Source organism: Triturus cristatus, chromosome 8 (genome assembly GCF_964204655.1).
Source record: "Triturus cristatus chromosome 8, aTriCri1.1, whole genome shotgun sequence".
NCBI classification, from domain to species: domain Eukaryota; kingdom Metazoa; phylum Chordata; class Amphibia; order Caudata; family Salamandridae; genus Triturus; species Triturus cristatus.
The window spans coordinates 1,574,638,753-1,574,659,714 of NC_140591.1; positions in this window are offsets into that span (position 1 = coordinate 1,574,638,753).

Below are 20,962 nucleotides of genomic sequence, written 5' to 3' on the forward strand. Positions count from 1 at the left end.
CCAACGGCCGCAGCATGACGGAACCACTCCGTCATGAGCACACATTTGACCAATCATCATCAATCACTGAAGTGTCTAAACCCTTTGCTCCAGAAGACATTGTAGATTCAAATCCTTAAGCCAAGAAATAGTGAAGTTCAGTATCACTATTTAAACCCAGTGTCACTGCTCTACATTTACTGATCCATTTTGCTTCTTCCTGTCTAATTCGCAATTCCCAGTCCCCACCTCTATTACTGGGAGAAATCCTCTGTATACCATGAAATCGAAAACCCTGTTGGGAATTATGACATTCTTTGATATGCACGTACAGAGGTGATCTAATGTCACGATTAAGAATTGCACGCCTATGTTCCTGTAATCTAAGTTTCAAAGTTCTTTTCGTACTGCCAATATAAATCTTTTTACAAGAACATATAATTGCATATACTACTCCTGTGCTGTTACAATTGATGAATTCTCTTATAACATATCGTTTTTTCGTGTTATACCTAAATTCTTTAATTTTGTCGATACCCAATTCACAAATATTACACGTTCCACACACATAAAAACCTCTTGATTGCTTGGGTAGCCAATTCAGCACCTCCGTTACATCTGATGGTATATAATTCTTTGTGATCATATTTTTTATAGTTGCACATTTCCTGTAAATTACTCCTGGTTTATCCCCTATTGAGCTGACTAATCCTGGTACACCTGTCAATAAGCCCCAGTTTTTTTTAAGGGCTTTGTATATTCCAGTTTTCTAAATACAGTGCTTGGTCACAAATGCTACTTTTTCCTTAAATTGTCTTCTCTTCTTTTGAACAAGAGTAGTCTCCCTCTGTACCCCATTACTCTTTTCTTAGCCTCTAACAAATCAATCATTTTATAGCCTCTATTCGATAATCTGCTATGCAGACCATCCAACTCTTTCATGAAATCCTGTTCAGTACTGCAATTTCTTCTTAATCTAATCATCTCCCCATAAGGGATCCCTTTAATCACTGATTTCGGGTGAAAACTGTCTGCACACAAAATAGAGTTTGTAGCCATAGCTTTTCTGTATAGTTTACTCTTAATCAGATCGTTTTCCGTGAAAAGTTCCACATGCAAAAATGCTAACCTCTTTGAGCTATGATTCATTGTAAACTTTACTTTGAATTCATTCTGATTTAGAAAATCAAAATATTCACGGAGTTCGACCATATTATTAAAATGTCATCTATGAATCGGACCCAAAATAAAATGCAATCCGTCCATCTAGCTGCCCCTTGGCCCCAGGCATGCTCCTTCTCAAAGAACCCCATAAAAAGTTTGGCATAAGAAGGAGCAAACCTGGAACCCATCGCTGTACCTTTATTTTGTTGGAACCATTGGTCCTCAAACAGAAAAAAATTATTCTTCAAAATCAAAGTACTAATTTGGACCAACATCTCCGAATGTGCACGTAGGCTTGCACTACGGCTACTCAAAAAGTGATTTAAAGGTAGTTCACCTTTGTCATTATCAATACCAGTATAAAGCCCAATTACATCTAAAGTCACAAGTGTAATTCCTTCTTCCCACTTAAAATCCTGTAATTTATTTAAGACATCCATCGTGTCCCTAATATATGATGGTAAATTTACCACCAAAGATTTTAAAAACCAGTCTACAAATTCAGACAACTGTTCCGCCACAATACTGGACACTATAGGTCTCCCCGCTGGATCTGTTTTTGATTTGTGAATTTTAGGTAGAGTATAAATAAAAGGTAAGGTGGGATTAGACACGTTCAAATATTTATATTCAGCGTCATCTATTAAACCTTCCTCTTTCCAAGAAAATAATCGTCCTGAGATTGACCTGATCACCTGCCCCATCGGGTTCCCTCTTATCCTCACATAACAATTGAGGTCATTTAACTGATTATATATTTCCTGAACATAATCTGATTTCTTCATTATGACAATATTCCCTCCTTTATCTGCTTCTCGAATGATTATCTTTTTGTCTTTCTTCAAGCCCTCCAATGCTATTTTCTCCTCCCTAGTGATATTATCCTTCATCCATCTCCCTTGAATCCCTACGTCCTCCATTCTGTGGAATTCCTCTAAGGTCTTTTTCACAAAAATATCAATTGCTGTAAATTGAGACCCTTGTGGTATGAATTTAGATTTAACGCTTAAACCACTAGTACAATCATAGTCCGTAGGTACATCCAACATTGCTCCAATATCATCCATTTCAAAGCTCTCTCCTTCTGTTAATGACATTAATAAATGCACATTATGCAATTCTGCAATCGTCATATCTGAACCTTTAATCACAGGAGGTACATTCAAAGGTTTTTCTACCATAGAACAAAAACTTTTAAATTTTAATTTTCTTGAGAATTTAAACAAATCTATCTCTAAGTCTGTGTAATTACATTCATTATTTGGACAAAAAGATAATCCTTTTTTCAAAACCGAGAGTTAAGGCACATTTAACTCTCTATCAGATAGATTAATTATTTCTAATTCATCTAATCTTGCTTGCCCCACCAATCCTTTTTCCTGCTCTAATTTCTGTTTCTGTTCTTACTGCGATTACCCATCTTGGTATTTCCTATGTTTCCGCCCCCTTCTTGTTCTGTGGGCATTTTCTTTCGACCTCTTTTGATCCTTGAGATTTCTTCGGAAAAAGACGAACTCTTCACTGGTAGTGCTCCCCCTAATCCTGATGTTGTTGGTTCATCTACGGATGAAATGCTTGAGCTACTATAAATTACTGAGCTCAATTCTCCTTGATTCATGGGACCCCCTTTCGGGTTTGGTTTCACAATATCATCAAAGCCCTTCGCAAAGGTAAAAACCCTTCCCTGATTGTAGTCTCTCTCATCTCTACGTATCTTGCTTAGTTTTTTGTCCTTTATTTGTAGATGATGTCTGTTAATAACTTCCTTCAAAATACTGTAATTCTTCTCAGTCAGCTCTTTCACATTCATATCAGCTATTTCCTTCACTAAATCCGTAATCTGATTCTTCAATTTTTCAACTTTCCTATCCGCATTCTTGATCAAAATATTCATCATTGTAAATGATGAAGAGTACAAGTTTTCTTCCCATTCTTTGAGATGGTCCTCCTCTAAATCATCAAAAGTGAGAAAGATTAATATTCTAAGCCCTCTTGGTATCCTTTTTTGGTCTAAATAGTTTTTTAGAGTCATCCCATCCCACCATTTTGACAATTCTAACTTTTTCAATTTCTCTAATTTCAAAAAGTTCTCGCTTAAACCTCTATTAGGTACATCCTTCCTCACCACGGAGCCTGATGTCTTCCTCTGTTGAAATAATTCTGCTGCTAACTTTTCTCTATCATCCTCCATGTTGGCATACAATCCTCTCTATTTTCTTAATGTCACCAGTCTACTCCCGTGCTGCAAACCCTAATTAAACTAATCAAGAAAATGCCACAACGATGAGGGTCCCACACTTGCGCGCACAGGGAGTAACTATATTCTTTTAAATTATTTAAATATTGTTTAAACTGTCGGTGCTCACTTTACAAATGGTCATCGTTAAACCATTCCCGAATTGAAATAAATTCACATTTATAAGGAGCACTCTAACTAAACACAATATTTCCAAACAAATATCTTTGATTTAACCCATAAACGTCAGGGAGACTACTCTTGTTCAAAAGAAGAGAAGACAATTTAAGGAAAAAGTGGCATTTGTGACCACACACTGTATTGAGAAAACTGGAATATACAAAGCCCTTAAAAAAAACTGGGGCTTATTGACAGGTGTACCAGGATTAGTCCGCTCAATAGGGGATAAACCAGGAGTAATTTACAGGAAATGTGCAACTATAAAACATATGATCACAAGGAATTATATACCATCAGATGTAACAGAGGGGCTGAATTGGCTACCCAAGCAACCAAGAGGTTTTTATGTGTGTGGAACGTGTAATATTTGTGAATTGGGTATCAACAAAATCAAAGAATTTATGTATAACACTAAAATACGATATGTTATAAGAGAATTCATCAATTGTAACAGCACAGGAGTAGTATATGCAATTATATGTTCTTGTAAAAAGATTTATATTGGCAGTTCGAAAAGAACTTTGAAACTTAGATTACAGGAACATAGGCGTGCAATTCTTAATCGTGACATTTGATCACCTCTGTACGTGCATATCAAAGAATGTCATAATTCCCAACAGGGTTTTCGATTTCATGGTATACAGAGAATTTCTCCCAGTAATAGAGGTGGGGACTGGGAATTGCGAACTAGACAGGAAGAAGCAAAATGGATCGGTAAATGTAGAGCAGTGACAATGGGCCCGATTCACAGAACTAACTTAAGACAAAATCCTAAACTTACTACCATTTTGGTATTCACAGAAGGCACTTACTCATTTTGGTATTCACAGAAGGCACTTACTCATTTCGGTATTCACAGAAGTTAGGAGTCCTAACTTTAGGACTCCTAAATGCCTTCTGTGAATACCGAAAGTCTTAAAATTAGGATTTTTCTCAGTTTAGTAGTAGTATAGTTAGGACTCCTAACTTTAGGACTCCTAAATGCCTTCTGTGAATACCGAAAGTCTTAAAATTAGGATTTTTCTCAATTTAGTAGTCCTAAGTCTAAACTTAGGACTACTAAATTCTGAAAGCAGAAACAAAACCAAGAGAAAAGAAAAGAAGTAAAGAAGCAGAAAATACAAATAAGTGATGATGTTATGGGATTCCAATTAGAAAATGCTTCTGGTGTCAACTGCTATAGTAATATTATTCTAAACGTTATATTTTATCTTGAATATGTTTATGGTGAAATTATGGGAAGTCAGGAAAAAAGATTATGTTCGGCACTTTATACTTTATTTCAAGAATTGAGAACTGATAGAAGTAAGATCCATTCTGCTTCTGGTATTCGCCAACTGTTGGATACATGTACTGCATCTTTAACGTTCAGTGCTAATATACAACAAGATGCACAAGAATTTTTGGTAGTTATGCTTGAAGTACTAGAAGATGAAGGATTTCAGATTGAGAGTTTATTTGGACTCAGTTACAAATGGGAACATAAATGTGAACAGTGTTCGATAACTTCAAGCACTATAGTTGACAGAGAATGATTTCTATATTTGACAATACCTGACTGCAAATCTGTACCATTTTCCAACTTACTAAAAGAGGCAGATCATGAGATGATCTGTTCTCATTGCAAATCAACAATGCTATCTACATTATGCCTACAAAGATATGGAAAATATTTGATTATAATGCTACAACGCTGTGGACCCAATGGAAGAAAAGTGGTCTAGTCAAGTATCTATTTCTGAAAGAACTTTTGCAACAATTGCTATTGTTTTCCATGCTGGAAGTACTACCACAAGTGGACATTATACAGTTTATTTAAAGTATAATAATGGTTGGAGTCACTGCAACGATACACACTTGTAAATGAAACCGAGATTGCCTTATGAATTACCCAACTCATACTTGATATTTCTGAAACAAAGATTTTAGATACACCATTCACCTTTGTGGGAAGGTGTAAAGATACTTTAAGGAATTCATACTGGAAGCTTTCAAAGCAAAAGTTTTGATACATTATTTGGTGTATTTTGAACATGTTCACAGAAACTACGAAGTAAAGGTAAGATTTGAAGATTGGAAATAGTATTAGATGTGTTATTTGTGTTGATTTTGTATTATATTTGTGAGAATTAGGGATTTGTTTTTTTTAACAATCTAGTTGATTGTTTTTTTTCCCTGCTGTTTATGATGAAACTATTCTGACATCACTGTGGATAGTGAAGTTAAGTAGTAGCTGATGACAGCAAAAAAAGGGAGAAAAATTGTTTTCTGAATGTTAAATTATTTTGTGGTATTTAAAAACTCACTGTAATTTGTGAAATATATTACATTACATAGTAGTTATGCAGTTTATTTTATGTTGTTGAAAAGTTAGAAAAAACAGTAGTAATGACAAATAGCACAATAGTAGTTCGATATTTAAAAAACCTTTGAAATTCACTGAAAAAAACCTGTGTTTTTTTCAGTGAATTTCTAAGGTTTTTTAAATGCAAATTCCTAACTATAACGTCTGTAAAACCTATGATTTTTGCAGTGAAAATATATATCTATATATATTACCTACTGGAGGTCACTAGTAGATAGTTATAGTTAGGACCTAGTTTCCATAGGAAAAGAGTTTTTTATTTGCAATATGACGACGTTTGATGAAACTTCGCAGACTTTTCAAAACTAATGCGGCACTCCAGTCAGCTCCTGTGTTGAAAGTTTCGGGTCGAGAAAAAAGGGAGTCCTAAAATGTGTTTTCTCCATGTTACTTTCTATAGGAAATCTTTGTTGCAACTACAGCCCAAACCGCTGAACCTAATTACATCAAATTTGGTAGAAAGGTAGCTCATGGTCCAGAGTGCACTCTTTGCTTTAAATGGTGTAAATACGTTCAGTAGTCCTGAGAAATTCATATTTTTAGAAATATTAGTATCTGGTGACTGCGGTAGATCCGCAAGCCCTCACAATCACAAGCTTGATTGTGATTGGCTGCCAACACTTCAAACCAGGAAGTGTTGGAAGCCATCTTGTGACCCGGTTGAACGGAGTCACAACAAAAACAGTAAAAAAACACAAAAAAGGGGCACAGTAGAAACACCCCGACATGCTAAGCCAGCTCAGGGGGTCCCACAGGGGCTTTACATCTGTTGGTAGGGGGACTGGATGGCCCCTCCTAGAGCTCTGGATGGCCCTGGGGACCACCACCCCCAGGGAGAGCTCCAGCAATTTCCTGTGTGGCCCCAGGGACATTGCAGTTTACTATGGCAGGGCAGGAGTACTGCTCCTGCCCTGCCATAGAAAACATCTGCTGTGGTTCATGGAAGCGAGAGCAGGAAAATAGATCTCAGTTCCATGGAGCAAAGTAGATTGGCTTTTGGGCAAAGAGGGCTGCATGTTTTAGCTCCCTTTGTCCAAAAGCAATGCAGCCAGCAAGGACCACAGGGAAAATGGGGCTCCTAGCACATTCTGGGATCAAGGATGAAGTCCCTTGCACCGGTGAGGGTCCTTAGCTGCCAACTAGCCCACCAGGTACCTCCAATAGGCCCCACACAGTGGGAATGTTGAGAGGTGGTAGAAGGCCATGCCCCTTTTTACACCACTCTGCGAATGCCCCTCTTGATGAACTTCAGGTGGGGTGATGGTTTCCCCTTGTGTCCTGAGGACCTCAGAACTGAATTGGACTTCATCCTCAGGCAGCAGTGCACCAGGAGGTGTGTTTGTAGAGTGCTGTAAAAAGGGTGTGTGGCCTCTGACCACTCTCAGCAGTCCAGCTGTGTGGGGCTTACTAGAGGTAACAGGTGGGATAGTCAACCCCCAGGGACCCGAAGGAGGCAAGGGGAGCTCATCTCCCAGCCAAGAGCTTGCCAGGAGGAACGTTTGCAGAGTGGTGGAGAAAGGGTGTGTGGCCTGTGTTCACCTCTCAGCAGTCCCACTGTGTGGGGATTATTGGAGGTAACAGATGGGCTTGTTGGCCCATAAGGATACCCAGCAGCAAAAGGGACTTCAATCCCAATCCAAAAATGTGCCTGGGAAATCATTTGCAGAGTGGTGGGCAAAGGGGGCATGGCCTGCTAAGAGACCTTAGCAATCCTACTGTGTGGGACTTACTGGAGGTATTAGGAGTGGTAGATTGCACCCAAATGTGTCCTTGGGGGCCAACTACCCCTCCAGTTTCCTACAGTAATGCCCACATAGTGGGATTGCTAAGAGGTCTTGGGAAGCCTCACCCCCTTTCTCCACCACTTTGCAAATGCACCTCCTGGCACACTACTGGTTGGGGGATGAAGTCCACTTTATGCCTGAGGGACTTTAAGGGCCAAGAAGCCCTCCTGGTGCAACCTGTAAGTCCTATGCAGTGGAATTCCTGAGCACTGATCAGAGGCCCAGCCCTCTTTCACTACCACTCTGCAAACGTGACTACTATTTAAAGAAGCATTTTTAATGTAATAGTTAGAGCTATAGGTGTTGTAAATGTAAAGGTTCTTTACTAATGTTTAATTGAAGTAAAGTGAATGTACATTGTGTGTAGGAGAATTATGTGGTGTGCAGTGAAATTTTGTGGATAGCTGGTATTTATTGTGTTGGAATTATGTAGAGTGGGATTATGTGTTATGGAGAGTAATTATGTGGTATGGTAGTCTGTGTTTTGGAGTGGTAACCTCATTCTTAGTCTTCCTCATTTCCATAGAAGATAAACTATAAACTCAATGAGACAAAAAAAAGAAGTAACCACTGAGGAGTACTTCTGGACCTATTCAGAGGACTGAACCTATCCAATCAAATTATGAGACTGTTCACCTGCAACTATTTTCGCATACTTATACATTTTCCACATCTGCAGATGTGATATAAAAAACCTTGTTTGTAGCTGAAACGGCTCAAATGTTACCAAAAATGCAGCGACAAGTGTTACAATGTGGTGGAAGGCTCTTTGCATAGCTGGAATGGTCACCTATCTAAATATGGGTGTTAAATTGGTAATAATGGTATGCAAACCACTCTTGCTTCTTCCTGCACCTCTCTTGCCTCTTTTTGCACCTCTCTTTTTTTCTGCATCTCTTTTGACTCTTTGTGCACCCCTCTTCCCTCTTTCTGCAACTTTCTTGCTTCTTTCTGCACCCCTGTTCAATCTATCTGTACCTCTCTTGCCTGTTTCTGCACTTCTCTTGCCTCTTTCTGCACCTTCGTTGCTTCTTTCTGCACTTCTCTTGCCACTTTTTGTACCCCTCTTGCCTCTTTCTATACCTCTCTTGCTTCTTTCTGCACAACTCTTGTCTCATTCTGCACCCCTCGTCCCTCTTTCCGCACCACTCCTGCCTCTTTCTGCACCTTAATTGCCTCTTTCTCGAGTTTTCTTGCCTCTTAAGCATCACTCTTGCCTCATTCTGCACCTCACTTGCCTCTTTCTGTACCTACCTTGCCTCTTTCTCCATCTCACTTGCCTCTTACTGCACTTCTCTTGCTTTTTTCATCACTTCTCTTGCTTCTTTCAGCACCTCTGTTGCTTCTTTCAGCACTTCTATTGCCTCTTTCTGCACTTCTTTTGTCCCTTTCTGCACCCCTCTTCTGTCTTTCTGCACCCCTGTTCCCTCTTTCCGCATCCTCTTGCCTGTTTCTGCACCTCTCTTATCCCTTCCTTCAATTCTCTTGCCTCTTTCTGCACCTCTGTTGGTTCTTTCTGCACTTCTCTTGCTTCTTTCTGCACCTCTCTAGCATCTTTCTGCCCCTCGCATGTCTCTCTGCATCCTATTTCCCTCTTTCTGCACCTCTCTAGCCTCTTTCTGCACCCCTGTTCCATTGTTCTGCACCTCTCTTTCTGGACTTCCCTTGCTTTATTCTGTATCTCTTGTGCTTCTTTCTGCACCCCTCTTGCTTCTTTCTGTACCACTCTTCCCTATTTCTGCACCTCTCTTGCCTCTTTCTGCACTTATCTTGACTCTTTCTGCACCCATCTTGCCTCTTTCTGTACCTCTGTTGCTTCTTTCTGCCCTTCTCTTGCTTCATTCTGCACTTCTCTTGCTTCTTTCTGCACTCTGCATGTCTCTTTCTGCATCCCTATTCCCTCTTTCTGCACCTCTCTTGCAACTGTCTGCAGCTCCCTTGCAAATGTATGCACGCCTCTTGCCTCTTTCTGCACCCCTCTTGCCTCTTTCTGTACCTCCTTTGCTTTTTTCTGTACTTCATTTGCTTCTTTCTGCACCTTTCATGCTTCTTTCTGCACACCTTTTGTCTCTTTCTATACTCATTTTCCCTATTTCTGTACCTCTCTTTTCTCTTTGTGCACTGCTCTTGTCTATTTATTCATCTCTCTTGCTTCTCTGCATTTATATGGCCTCTTTGTGTACCTCTATTGCTTCCTTCTGCCCTCCTCTTGTCTCTTTCTGCACCTCTGTTGCTTCTCCCAGCACGTCTCTTACCTCTTTCTGTACCCCACTTGCCTCTATCTGCACTTCTGTTGCTTCTTTCCGCACTTCTCTTTCTTTTTTCCGTACCAGTCTTGCTTCTTTCTGCACCCCACTGCCTCTTTTTGCATCCCTCTTCCTTTTTTCTGCACATCTCTAGCCTCTATCTGCATCACTGTTCCTTCTTTCTACAACTCTCTTGCCTGTTTCTGCACCTCTATTGCCTCTTTCTGTACCTCAGTTGCTTCTTTCTGCAGTTCTTTAACCTGTTCCTACACCCATCTTACCTCTTTCTACATCCCTCTTCCCTCTTTCTGCATCTCTCTTGCCTCTTTCTGCACCCCTTTTCCCTCTTTCTACACCTATTTTGCTGTTTCTGAACCTCTCTTGCCTCTTCCAGTACTTCTCTTTCCTCATTCTGCACTTATGTTGGTTCTTTTTGCACTTCTCTTGCTTCTTACTGGACCTCTCTTGCTTCTTTCAGCACCCCTTTTGCCACTTCTGCACCCCTCTTCCATCCATCTGCACATCTCTAGCCTCTCTCTGCAGTTCTATTTCCTCTTCATGCAACTCTCTTTCTTCTTTCTTTACTTCTCTTGCCTCTTTCTGCAATCCTCTTTCATCTTTCTTTATATCTGTTGGTCCTTTCTGCACTCCTCTTGCTTGTTCCGGCACCTCTCTTGCAGATTTCTATACTACTCTTGCTACTTTCTTCACCACTCTTCCCTCCTTCAGCACCTCTCTTGCCTCTGTCTGCACCCCTGTTCACTCTTTCTGCACCGTGTTTGCCTGTTTGTGTAACTTTCTTGCCACTTTATGCAGTTCTCTTGCCTCTTTCTGCATTTCTGTTGCTTCGTTGTGCATTTTTCTTGCCTCTTTCTGCACCGCTCTAGCCTCTGTCAGCACCACTGTACCATCTTTTCGCACCTTGTTTGACTGTTTCTTCAACTTTCTTGCCCCCTTCTGCAACTCTGTTGCTTCTTCTGTATATTTCTTGCCTCTTTTTTCATCCCTCCTGGCTCTTTCTGCACCCCTGTTGCTTCTTTCTGGACTTCCCTTGCTTCATTTTGTACCCTCTTGTGCTTCTTTCTTCATACCTCTTGCTTATTTCCGTATCAGTCTGCCCTCTTTCTGCACCTCTCATGCCTCTTTCTGCACATCTCTTGCCTCTTTTGTACCTCTGTTGCTTTTTTCTTTACTTCTCTTGCTTCTTTCTTCACCTCTCATGCTTCTTTCTTCAAACCTGTTGTCTCTTTCTACACTTGTTTTCCCTCTTTCTATACTTCTCTTGTCTCTTGTGCATCTCTCTTGCCTCTTTATGCACTTATGTGGCCTTTTTCTGCACCTCAATTGCTTCCTTCACCCCTCCTCTCTTTCTGTACCTCTGTTGCTTTCTTCAGCACTTTTCTTACCTCTTTCTACATCCCTCTTGCCTCTTTCTGCACTCCTGTTGCTTCTTACTGCACTTCTCTTTTTTCTTTCTGCAGCCCCCTTGCTTCTTTCTGTATTACTCTTCCTTCTTTCTGCACCTCTCTTGCCTCTTTCTGTACCTCTTTTGCTTTTTTCTGTACTTCTCTTGCTTCTTACTGCACCTCTCATGCTTCTTTCTGAACACCTTTTGTCTCTTTCTATACTCATTTCCCCTATTTCTGTACCTCTCTTTTCTCTGTGTGCACCGCTCTTGTCTATTTATGCAGCTCTCTTGCTTCTTTCTGCACTTATGTGGCCTCTTTCTGCACCTCTATTGCTTCCTTCTGGCCTCCTCTTGTCTCTTTCTGCACCTCTGTTGCTTCTTTCAGCACTTCTCTTACCTATTTCTGCACCCCTCTTGCCTCTATCTGCACTTCTGTTGCTTCTTTCCGCACTTCTCTTTCGTCTTTCTGTACCATTCTTGCTTCTTTCTGCACCCCACTGCCTCTTTCTGCATCCCTCTTCCCTCTTTCTGCACCTCTCTTGCCTCTATCTGCACTACTGTACCTTCTTTCTACAACTCTCTTACGTGTTTCTGCACCTCTATTGCCTCTTTCTGCACCTCAATTTCTTCTTTCTGCACTTCTTTTGCCTCTTTTTTCACTTCTCTTGCCTGTTTCTACACCTATCTTACCTCTTTCTGCATCCCTCTTCCCTCTTTCTGCATCTCTCTTGCCTCTTTCTGTACCCCTGTTCCTTCTTTCTGTACCTCTTTTGGTGTTTCTGAACCATTTTTGCCTCTTTCGGTACTTCTCGTGCCTCCTTCTGCACTTCTGTTGGTTCTTTCTGCACTTCTCTTGCTTCCTTCTGCACCTCTCTTGCTTCTTTCAGCACCCATTTTGTAACTTTCAACGCCCCTCTTCTCTCCATCTGCACATCTCTAGCCTCTCTCTGCAGTTCTCTTGCCTCTTCATGCACCTCTCTAGCTTTTTTCTTCACTTCTCTTGCCTCTTTCTGCACTCCTCTTTTATCTTTCTTTACATCTGTTGGTCCTTTCTGCACTCCTCTTGGTTGTTCCCGGTATCTCTCTTGCAGATTTCTATACCACTCTTGCCACTTTCTTCACCCCTCTTCCCTTTTCAGCACCTCTCTTGCCTCTGTCTGCACCCCTGTTCACTCTTTCTGCACATTGTTTGCCTGTTTGTGCAACTTTCTTTCCTCTTTCTGCAGTTCTCTTGCCTCTTTCTGCATTTCTGTTGCTTCTTTGTGAATTTTTCTTGCCTCTTTCTGAACCTCTTTTGAGTCCGTCTGTACCCCTGTACCATCTTTTTGCACCTTGTTTGACTGTTTCTTCAACTTTATTGCCTCTTTCTGCAGTTCTCTTGCCTCCTTCTGCAACTCTGTTGCTTCTTCTGTACTTCTATCGCCTCTTTCTTCACCCCTCTTGTTTCTTTCTGCACCCTCTTGCTTCTTTATGTACCTCTTGTGCTTCTTTCTGCACCCCTCTTGCTTCTTTCTGTACCACTCTTCCCTCTTTCTGCACTGCTCTTGCCTCTTTCTGCACTTCTCTTGCCTCTTTCTGTACCTCTGTTGCTTTTTTATGTGCTTCTCTTCCTTCTTTCTGCACCTGTCATGCTTCTTTCTGCACACCTTTTGTATCTTTCTTCTCCCGTGTTCCCGCTTTCTGTACCTCTCTTGTCTCTTTGTGCACTGCTCTAGTCTATTTGTGCATCTCTCTTGCCTCTTTCTGCACTTATGTGGTCTCTTTATGTGCCTCTATTGCTTCCTTTTGCACTCCTCTTGTCTCTTTCTGCACCTTTGTTGCTTCTTTCAGCACTTCATTTGCCAGTTTCTGCACCTCTTTTGCCTCTTGCTGCACTTCTGCTACTTTTTTCGGCACTTCTCTGTCTTCTTTCTGTACCTGTCTTGCTTATTTCTGCACCCCTCTTGCCTGTTTCTGCATACCTCTTCCCTCTTTCTGCACCTCTCTTGCCTCTTTCTATACCCCTCTTCCCTCTTTCTGCACCTCTCTCACCTCTTTCTGTACCTCTGATCCCTCTATCTGCACCTCTCTTGCCTGTTTCTGTAACTCTCTTGCCTCTTTCTGTAGTACTCTTGTCTTCTGCACCTCTGTTGCTTCTTTCTGCTCTTCTCTTGCCTCTTTCTGCACCTCTCTTGCTTCTTTCTGTATCTCACTTGCCTCTTTCTGCACTTTCTTGCTTTTTCTGCACCTCTCGTGTTTCTGTCTGCTACTCTCTAGTCTCTTTCATCACTTCTCTTGCTTATTTCTGATCATCTGTTGCTTCGTTCAGCACATCTCTTGCCTCTTTCTGCACTTCTCTTGCCTGTTTATGTACCTGTCTTGCATCTATCTTCACCCCTCTTGCCTCTTTCTGCACCCCTGTTGCTTATTTCTTGACTTCCCTTGCTTCTTTCTGTACCTCTTGTGCTTCTTTCTGCTCCCCTCTTGCTTCTTTCTGTACCACTCATCCATCTTTTTGCACCTCTCTTGCCTCTTTCTGCAATTCTCTTGCCTCTTTCTGTACCTCTGTTGCTTTTTTCTGTACTTCTCTTGCTTCTTTCTGCACCTCTCATGCTTCTTTACACACACCTGTTGCCTCTTTCTACACTCGTTTTCACTCTTGCTGTACCTCTCTTGTCTTTTTGTGCACTGCTCTTGTCTATTTGTGCATCTCTCTTGCTTCTTTCTGCTCTTATGTGGCCCCTTTCTGTACCTCTATTACTTCCTTCTGCCCTCCTCTTGTCTCTTTCTGCACCCCATTTTTGCTTCTTGTAGCACTTCTCTTGCCTGTTTCTACACCATCTTACCTCTTTCTGCATCCCTTTTCCCTCTTTCTGCACATCTCTTGCCTCTTTCTGCACCCTTATTCCCTCCATCTGCACATCTCTAGCCTCTCTCTGCAGTTCTCTTGCCTCTTCCTGTACCCCTCTTGCTTCTTTCTGCACTTCTCTTGCCTCTTTCTACTCTACTCTCACATCTTTCTTTACATCTGTTGGTCCTTTCTGCACCCCTCTTGCTTGTTTCGGCACCTCTGTTGCAGATTTCTATACCACGCTTGCCACTTTCTTCACCCCTCTTCCCTCTTTCAGCACCACGCTTGCCTCCGTCTGCACCCCTGTTCGCTCTTTCTGCACCTTGTTTGCCTGTTTGTGCAACTTTCTTGCCTCTTTCTGCAGATCTCTTGCCTCTTTCTGCATTTCTGTTGCTTCTTTGTGAAATTTTCTTGCCTCTTTCTGTACCTCTCTTGCCTCTGTCTGTACCCCTGTACCATCTTTCTGCACGTTTTTGCCTGTTTCTTCAACTTTCTTGCCTCTTTCTGCAGTTCCCTTGCCTCCTTCTGCACCTCTGTTGCTTCTTCTGTATGTTTCTTGCCTCTTTCTTCACTCCTCTTGCCTCTTTCTGCACCCCTCTTGCTTCTTTCTAGATTTCCCTTGCTTCTTTCTGCACCCCACCTGCTTCTTTCTGTACCACTCTTCCCTCTTTCTACACCTCTCTTGCCTCTTTCTGCACTTCTCTTGCCTCTTTCTGTACCTCTGTTGCTTTTTTCTGTGCTTCTCTTCCTTCTTTCTGCACCTCTCATGCTTCTTTCTGCACAGCTGTTGTCTCTTTCTTCACTAATTTTCCTTCTTTCTGTACCTCTCTTGTCTCTTTGTGCTCCGCTCGAGTCTATTTGTGCATCTCTCTTGCCTCTTTCTGCACTTATGTGGCCTCTTTATACACCTCTATTGCTTCCTTTTGCACCCCTCTTGCCTCTTTCTACACTTCTGTTGCGTCTTTCCGCACTTCTTTTGCCTGTTTCTACACCATCTTACCTCTTTCTGCATCCCTTTTCCCTCTATCTGCTTATCTCTTGCCTCTTCCTACACCCCTGTTCCCTCTTTCTGCACTTCTTTTGTTGTTTCTGAACCTTTCATGACTCTTTCTGTACTTCTCTTGCCTCTTTCTGCACCTCTGTTCTTTCTTTCAGCACTTCATTTGCCATTTTCTGCACCTCTCTTGCCTCTTGCTGCATTTCTGCTACTTCTTTCTGCACTTCTCTTTCTTCTTTATGTACCTGTCGTGCTTATTTCTGCAACCTTCTCGCCTTGCTCTGCATACCTCTTCCCTCTATCTGCCCCTCTCTTGTGTAGGAGAGTAGGATCTGGTTCACATGTTTACCCCCACTTTTTGCTGGTGTTTCACTGTTTTTCGTCTTTAGTCTGGCTAGGACCCTGCTATCCAGAGCCAAAGCCTAGTTGCTTCCTCTCTAAAATGATTCCATGTACTTTAGGTACTTTACAGATTGGATCTGAGGTGCCCTTGTAAGCCCCTAATATATGGTAAACTATGTGCCCAAGGCATAGGTACCCCAGAGGCCTATCAGGGACTGAAGCATGTATTATGCCACCCCTGGAAAGCCACCCAAAATGACACCACAGGTCTGCTACTGCAGCCTGAGTAAGGTGGTGTCTGCACCCCTTACTGTGATATAGGTTACCTATATCACTATATATTCTCTGCGAGGGACAATTGAGGGGTCTCAGCAAAGATACTTATCATGACAGGAAGCCGTGGTGGACTGAAGTCCGGGCCACAGTGATGGGACACCACCGGGTGTTTGGTTTTCCTGCTTACTTAAGGGGGAACCGCACACGGACTTCATTTCCCAGTATACATCAGCCTGTCCTTTCAGCGTGAATTGAACTATCGTTGTGGCAGAGGAGGAGCCTCGATGGAAGGGTAGTGGCCGAGGGAACACCTAAATGGCCACCAGGTGCGAGGACCTGCCATTCGTAATAGGCACTGAGGAAAGCCGAGCCGCTGAAACGCGTCTGCCGAATTGTTACCTACTTGCGCTGTGAAGCTACCCTGAATAAATCCTCTCGATTTCAACCCGGCTGTGTCAGACCCTTCTTTGATGACTGAGTGGGGATTTGGACTTTATATATATATATATATACACACATATAAAACTATAAGTCACTCCTATGGCAGGACTTATCAATCCTGAAGGGAGAGTGCTTGGTTCTTACGTGAGAGGGTGCCCCTGCATGAGCAGAGCCCCTGTGCAGCATTAGGAGACCCTTCTCTGATGCTGTTTGTAGTGCAGCCTGACCATATACTCTTAAATGATTTATAACCAAACAGTAAATGCTAACTTTGGACTGGCTGCACGGAAACATGTTGTGTTGGTGTCAAACACCTTGGAATCATTGCCCCACACCAGTAACTGGAGTGGTAGTATGATCCCACCCTTCTAGAGGGAGAGACATTACAGCACTGGCATACCCGGTAGAAACTTAATAGATCCCTGGCATCCAAAATTGGATGCTGCAGACACAGACATGGGTCTGGCCTCCTGCTGCTGAAACTCTGGCAGGGGAGGCCTGGACAATAGGTTTCCTGTCACAGGAATGTGTAACTACCTCCCAGACAGTCTTATGTGTATTGGGGCTGGGTGGAAGCACTCTCTGAGTGCTTTGAAGTCCTGCACTTGAGGCACATTTGGTGTCCCTGTGCATAGTCCAGCTCAAACCGGCTCAGGGGCTTCCAGTCCCTGCTCTGGTGCGAAACTGGACAAAGGAAATGGGTGTAGCCGCCCCTCTTTCCAAACCCTCCCATAGGTGGGTCCCCAGAGTATGTCCAACCCCCTACCTTAGTATAAGTATGGGACCCCAGTCCTTAGGACTTTAGATTACCAGGACGAAATGCTGAAGCTGACTCCTGGACCTTCGACGCTCAAGACTTGAGGACTGAAGAAATCTCCCTTGGTGTCAAGGAGTGACTCCCCTGCTTTGCATGCACCAAAGAAGCAATTTGCCGGTCTGCATCATTGAAGCTCCCGCCAGACTCCGAAGTATTTGCAGCCCAGGAAGAGGATTTCCAGACATCTCAGAGGCTGACCCGAGTCCCCTGCAAAGCTGAGACCTGCAGACCTCGTGAGTAGCATGGACCTGGAACTCCTGGTCACTGTGCATTTCTGCAAGTGCATTGACTATTTGATGTTTCTTGAAGTCGTGCTTGGGCTGAATTGTACCCCCCTCATTGAGCACTGAATCTACTGAGATTGTTAGCCTGATCATTTCGAGTGACCTGTGGGCCTCCATTTTGTGTTTCATCTTGAGGCCCCGTCGTGATCCCTGGTCCGTCAACTGGTGGGTCCCTAAGGGGGTAACTTTGCGTTTCCTTGGGCTTCCTTGATTGCTCCAGAAGTGCCCTGACTCCCAACCAAGTGGTGAGTCTCACAGACCTTGCTGGTCTGCACTGAAGCATCTTTCTCGTTTCTGCGTGGGTTGCTGCTGCCAAGGCTGTTGTGTCCAATCCGGGCACCGATGCTGCAGCACTTGAAATCCTTCCTGGTATAGCTCGAATCCAGCTCCTGGTCATCCTCGACGCCTCCTGGTCCTCGTGGCTGAAGAATCAAGTTTCACCTCTTTTACCTGAAATCACCCGACATCGTTGGGCATCTGTTCATTGGCTTCCTGGTCACTGGCTTGTGATCCAGACTCTGTCCCCTCTGCTTTCAGGTTCTTCTCATCTTCGATCCTGGCTTGGATCTCTTCGGACACTTTGCATCTGCACTTCTTCGCCAGCTCCCATTGAAATCGACAACGTGACCCAACACCAAAAGACACCCATGCACCCGGCTTCCCTGGGTGAGGTAACACGAGTACTCCGGTGCTCCCATGGTTGCTAGCCCTAGAACTTCCTAAGTCCGAAAGGGTTTGGTCCTGACTCATTACTAAGTGTCCCTAATCTTTAAAATCTAACCACGGCTTTCCCCATAGAAGCTAACGGGAGCTTTCGGGTGTGTTCACACTCTGTACACGGCCCCTGTGGGTCTCCTGTGTCACTACCTTGGGTGGTTCCTTGGGGCCCCAGCGATTCTACAGGTTCTAGACCTTGTGTCTAGTTAAGTTGTTGTTCTTATACCACTATTTTAGTATATGGTTTGGCTCGCCCCTAGGGCCTGACGTGTATTTGTGCTATTTTACTGTGATTATTGAAGTGTAACTTATGTGTTTTGACCTCTAATCTTATAAAGAGACTAGGAATGTGTGTTTAGTAATAAATACTTATATTTCGTATATATACCTGTTGTGGATATCTTTCATTTAGTGACTCGAGAGATTATAGACTGGTAAAACAAGCTGCTTTACATTCATTCAAGACTTAGCCTGAAGACTGCTCTCCATAGCTACCACTAGGATAGCTTTCAATAAAGGTTGTCTTTAACCTATAACCAATAAGGGGGTGTTTGGACTGATACTGGGTGCCCACTATAACTAGTGGACAGCATATATCAGGCCAACTTCTCACACCATATATCCCTCATGTACTCATTTATTCATCTATGTATCACTCATGCATTCATACATTCATGCATCTCTCAGGCACATACTCTAATATCCATACACCACTTGTTTATTCATACTAGCATCCATAGACCACCATTATACTCAATCAATCTTGCAAGCCCTACTCATAAACTCATTCAACCACCCATGCATGTATTCATTCACCCATGCATCTTTCATGCACTCCCTCTAACATAATGCACCACCCATGTATTCATACTAACATCCATGCTCCACTCATGCACTCATTTATTCATCAATATACCACTCTTGCACTCATTCAATCACCCATACACAACTGATGCAATCATTCAAAGAGGCAAACACTACAGAAACACTTTTTCAATCATGCATTCACCATTGATACACTCATTCAATCATTGATCCACCACTCATGCACTCATTCTAACATCAATGTACCACTCATATACTCATTCTAATATGCATTCACACTCATGCAGTCATGTAATCATCCATGCAGCATTCATGTTTATTCAATCATTCATGCACCAGTCGTAAACTCATTCAATCAACCATGCACCACTGACGCACTCATTCAATCATCCATACATCACTTACGCAGTCATTCTAACATTCATGTACCACTCATGTATTCATTCTAACATGCATGCACCTCTGGTGCACTCATTCTAATATCCATTCACCACTCATGCACTAACACAATTATCTGTGCACCAGTCATGCACTTATTCCATCATCCATACACCACTCATGCACTCATTCAGTCATCCATGCACCACGTCTGCATTTATTCATTCATCCATACTCCACTCATCCACTCATTCTTGCATCCATGCACCATTAACACACTTATCAAATTAACCATGCAGCACTCAAGGACTCATTCTAATATCCATGCACCTCTTGTGTACTCATTCTAACATGTATGAACCACTGATACACTCATTGTAACATATATTCACCACTCAATGATCCATGCACCAGTTATGCACTCATTAAACTATCTATGCACCACTTACATAGTTATGCATTCATCCATGCACTGCTCATTCAATCATCCATATACCACTAATGCACTCATTGACTCATCCATGCATCACTCACATACTGATTCAATTGACCATGCACCACTCATGCACTCATTCAATAATTCATGCACTACTTATGCAATCATGAAATCACACATGCACCACTCATGCATTCATTCATCTATCCATGCACAACTCATCCATGCATTCTTTTATCCATGCAGCTCACTCGTTCAATCACGCATGCAGCACTTATTCACTTATTTAATCATCTATATACTACTCATATATTCATTCAACCATTAATGGATGACTCATACACTCATTCTAACATCCATGCACCTCTCATGCATGCATTCTAAAATGTATGATCCTTTCATACACTCATTCAGTCATCCATGCACCACACACATACTCATTCAATCAACCTTGCATCACTCATGCACATATTCACTTATCCATGCACTACTTATGCGACCATTCAGTCACCCATGCACCACTAATGCATTCATTCATCCATCCATGCACGACTCATCCATTTATTCTTATATCCCTGCAGTACTAACACACTCATTCAATCACCCAAGCAATACTTATTCATATATTTAATCATTGATACACCAATCTTACACTCATTCAACCATTAATGGATGACTCAATCATTTATGCACCACTCAGGCACTCAGTCTAACAACCATGCACCTCTTATGCATGCATTCTAACAGGCATATACAACTTATGGACTCATTCTAATATATATTAACCACTCTTGCAATCATCCATGCACCAGTCATGTACTCATTCAATCAACAATGCACCACAAATTCATGAATTGAAGCATCCATGCACAACTCATGCACTAAATCAATATGCATTGAACCTCTAATGCACTGATTCAATCACCCATATACCACTCATTCCATCATCCATGCACCACACATGTACTCATTTAATCATGCATAAATCACTGATGCATCCGCAAACATTTGCATACATGCACTTATATGCAGACTTACTATCCCATGCCCCCACTCAATCATTTATGTTTTGCAGTCAGAAAAGCTAGACTGTGGAACACTCTGCCATCTCATTTGGGCTAGATAGAGTAAGAGCAAGAGTTCAGGAAGACCCATAAAACCTGGCTCTTTAGTCAAGGGTAGCTCTATTGGCTGTCTAGTCCTCTTAAGCAATCTTCGCGTAGCAATGGGACACCTCTATTTAAGGTAGCTGTACAC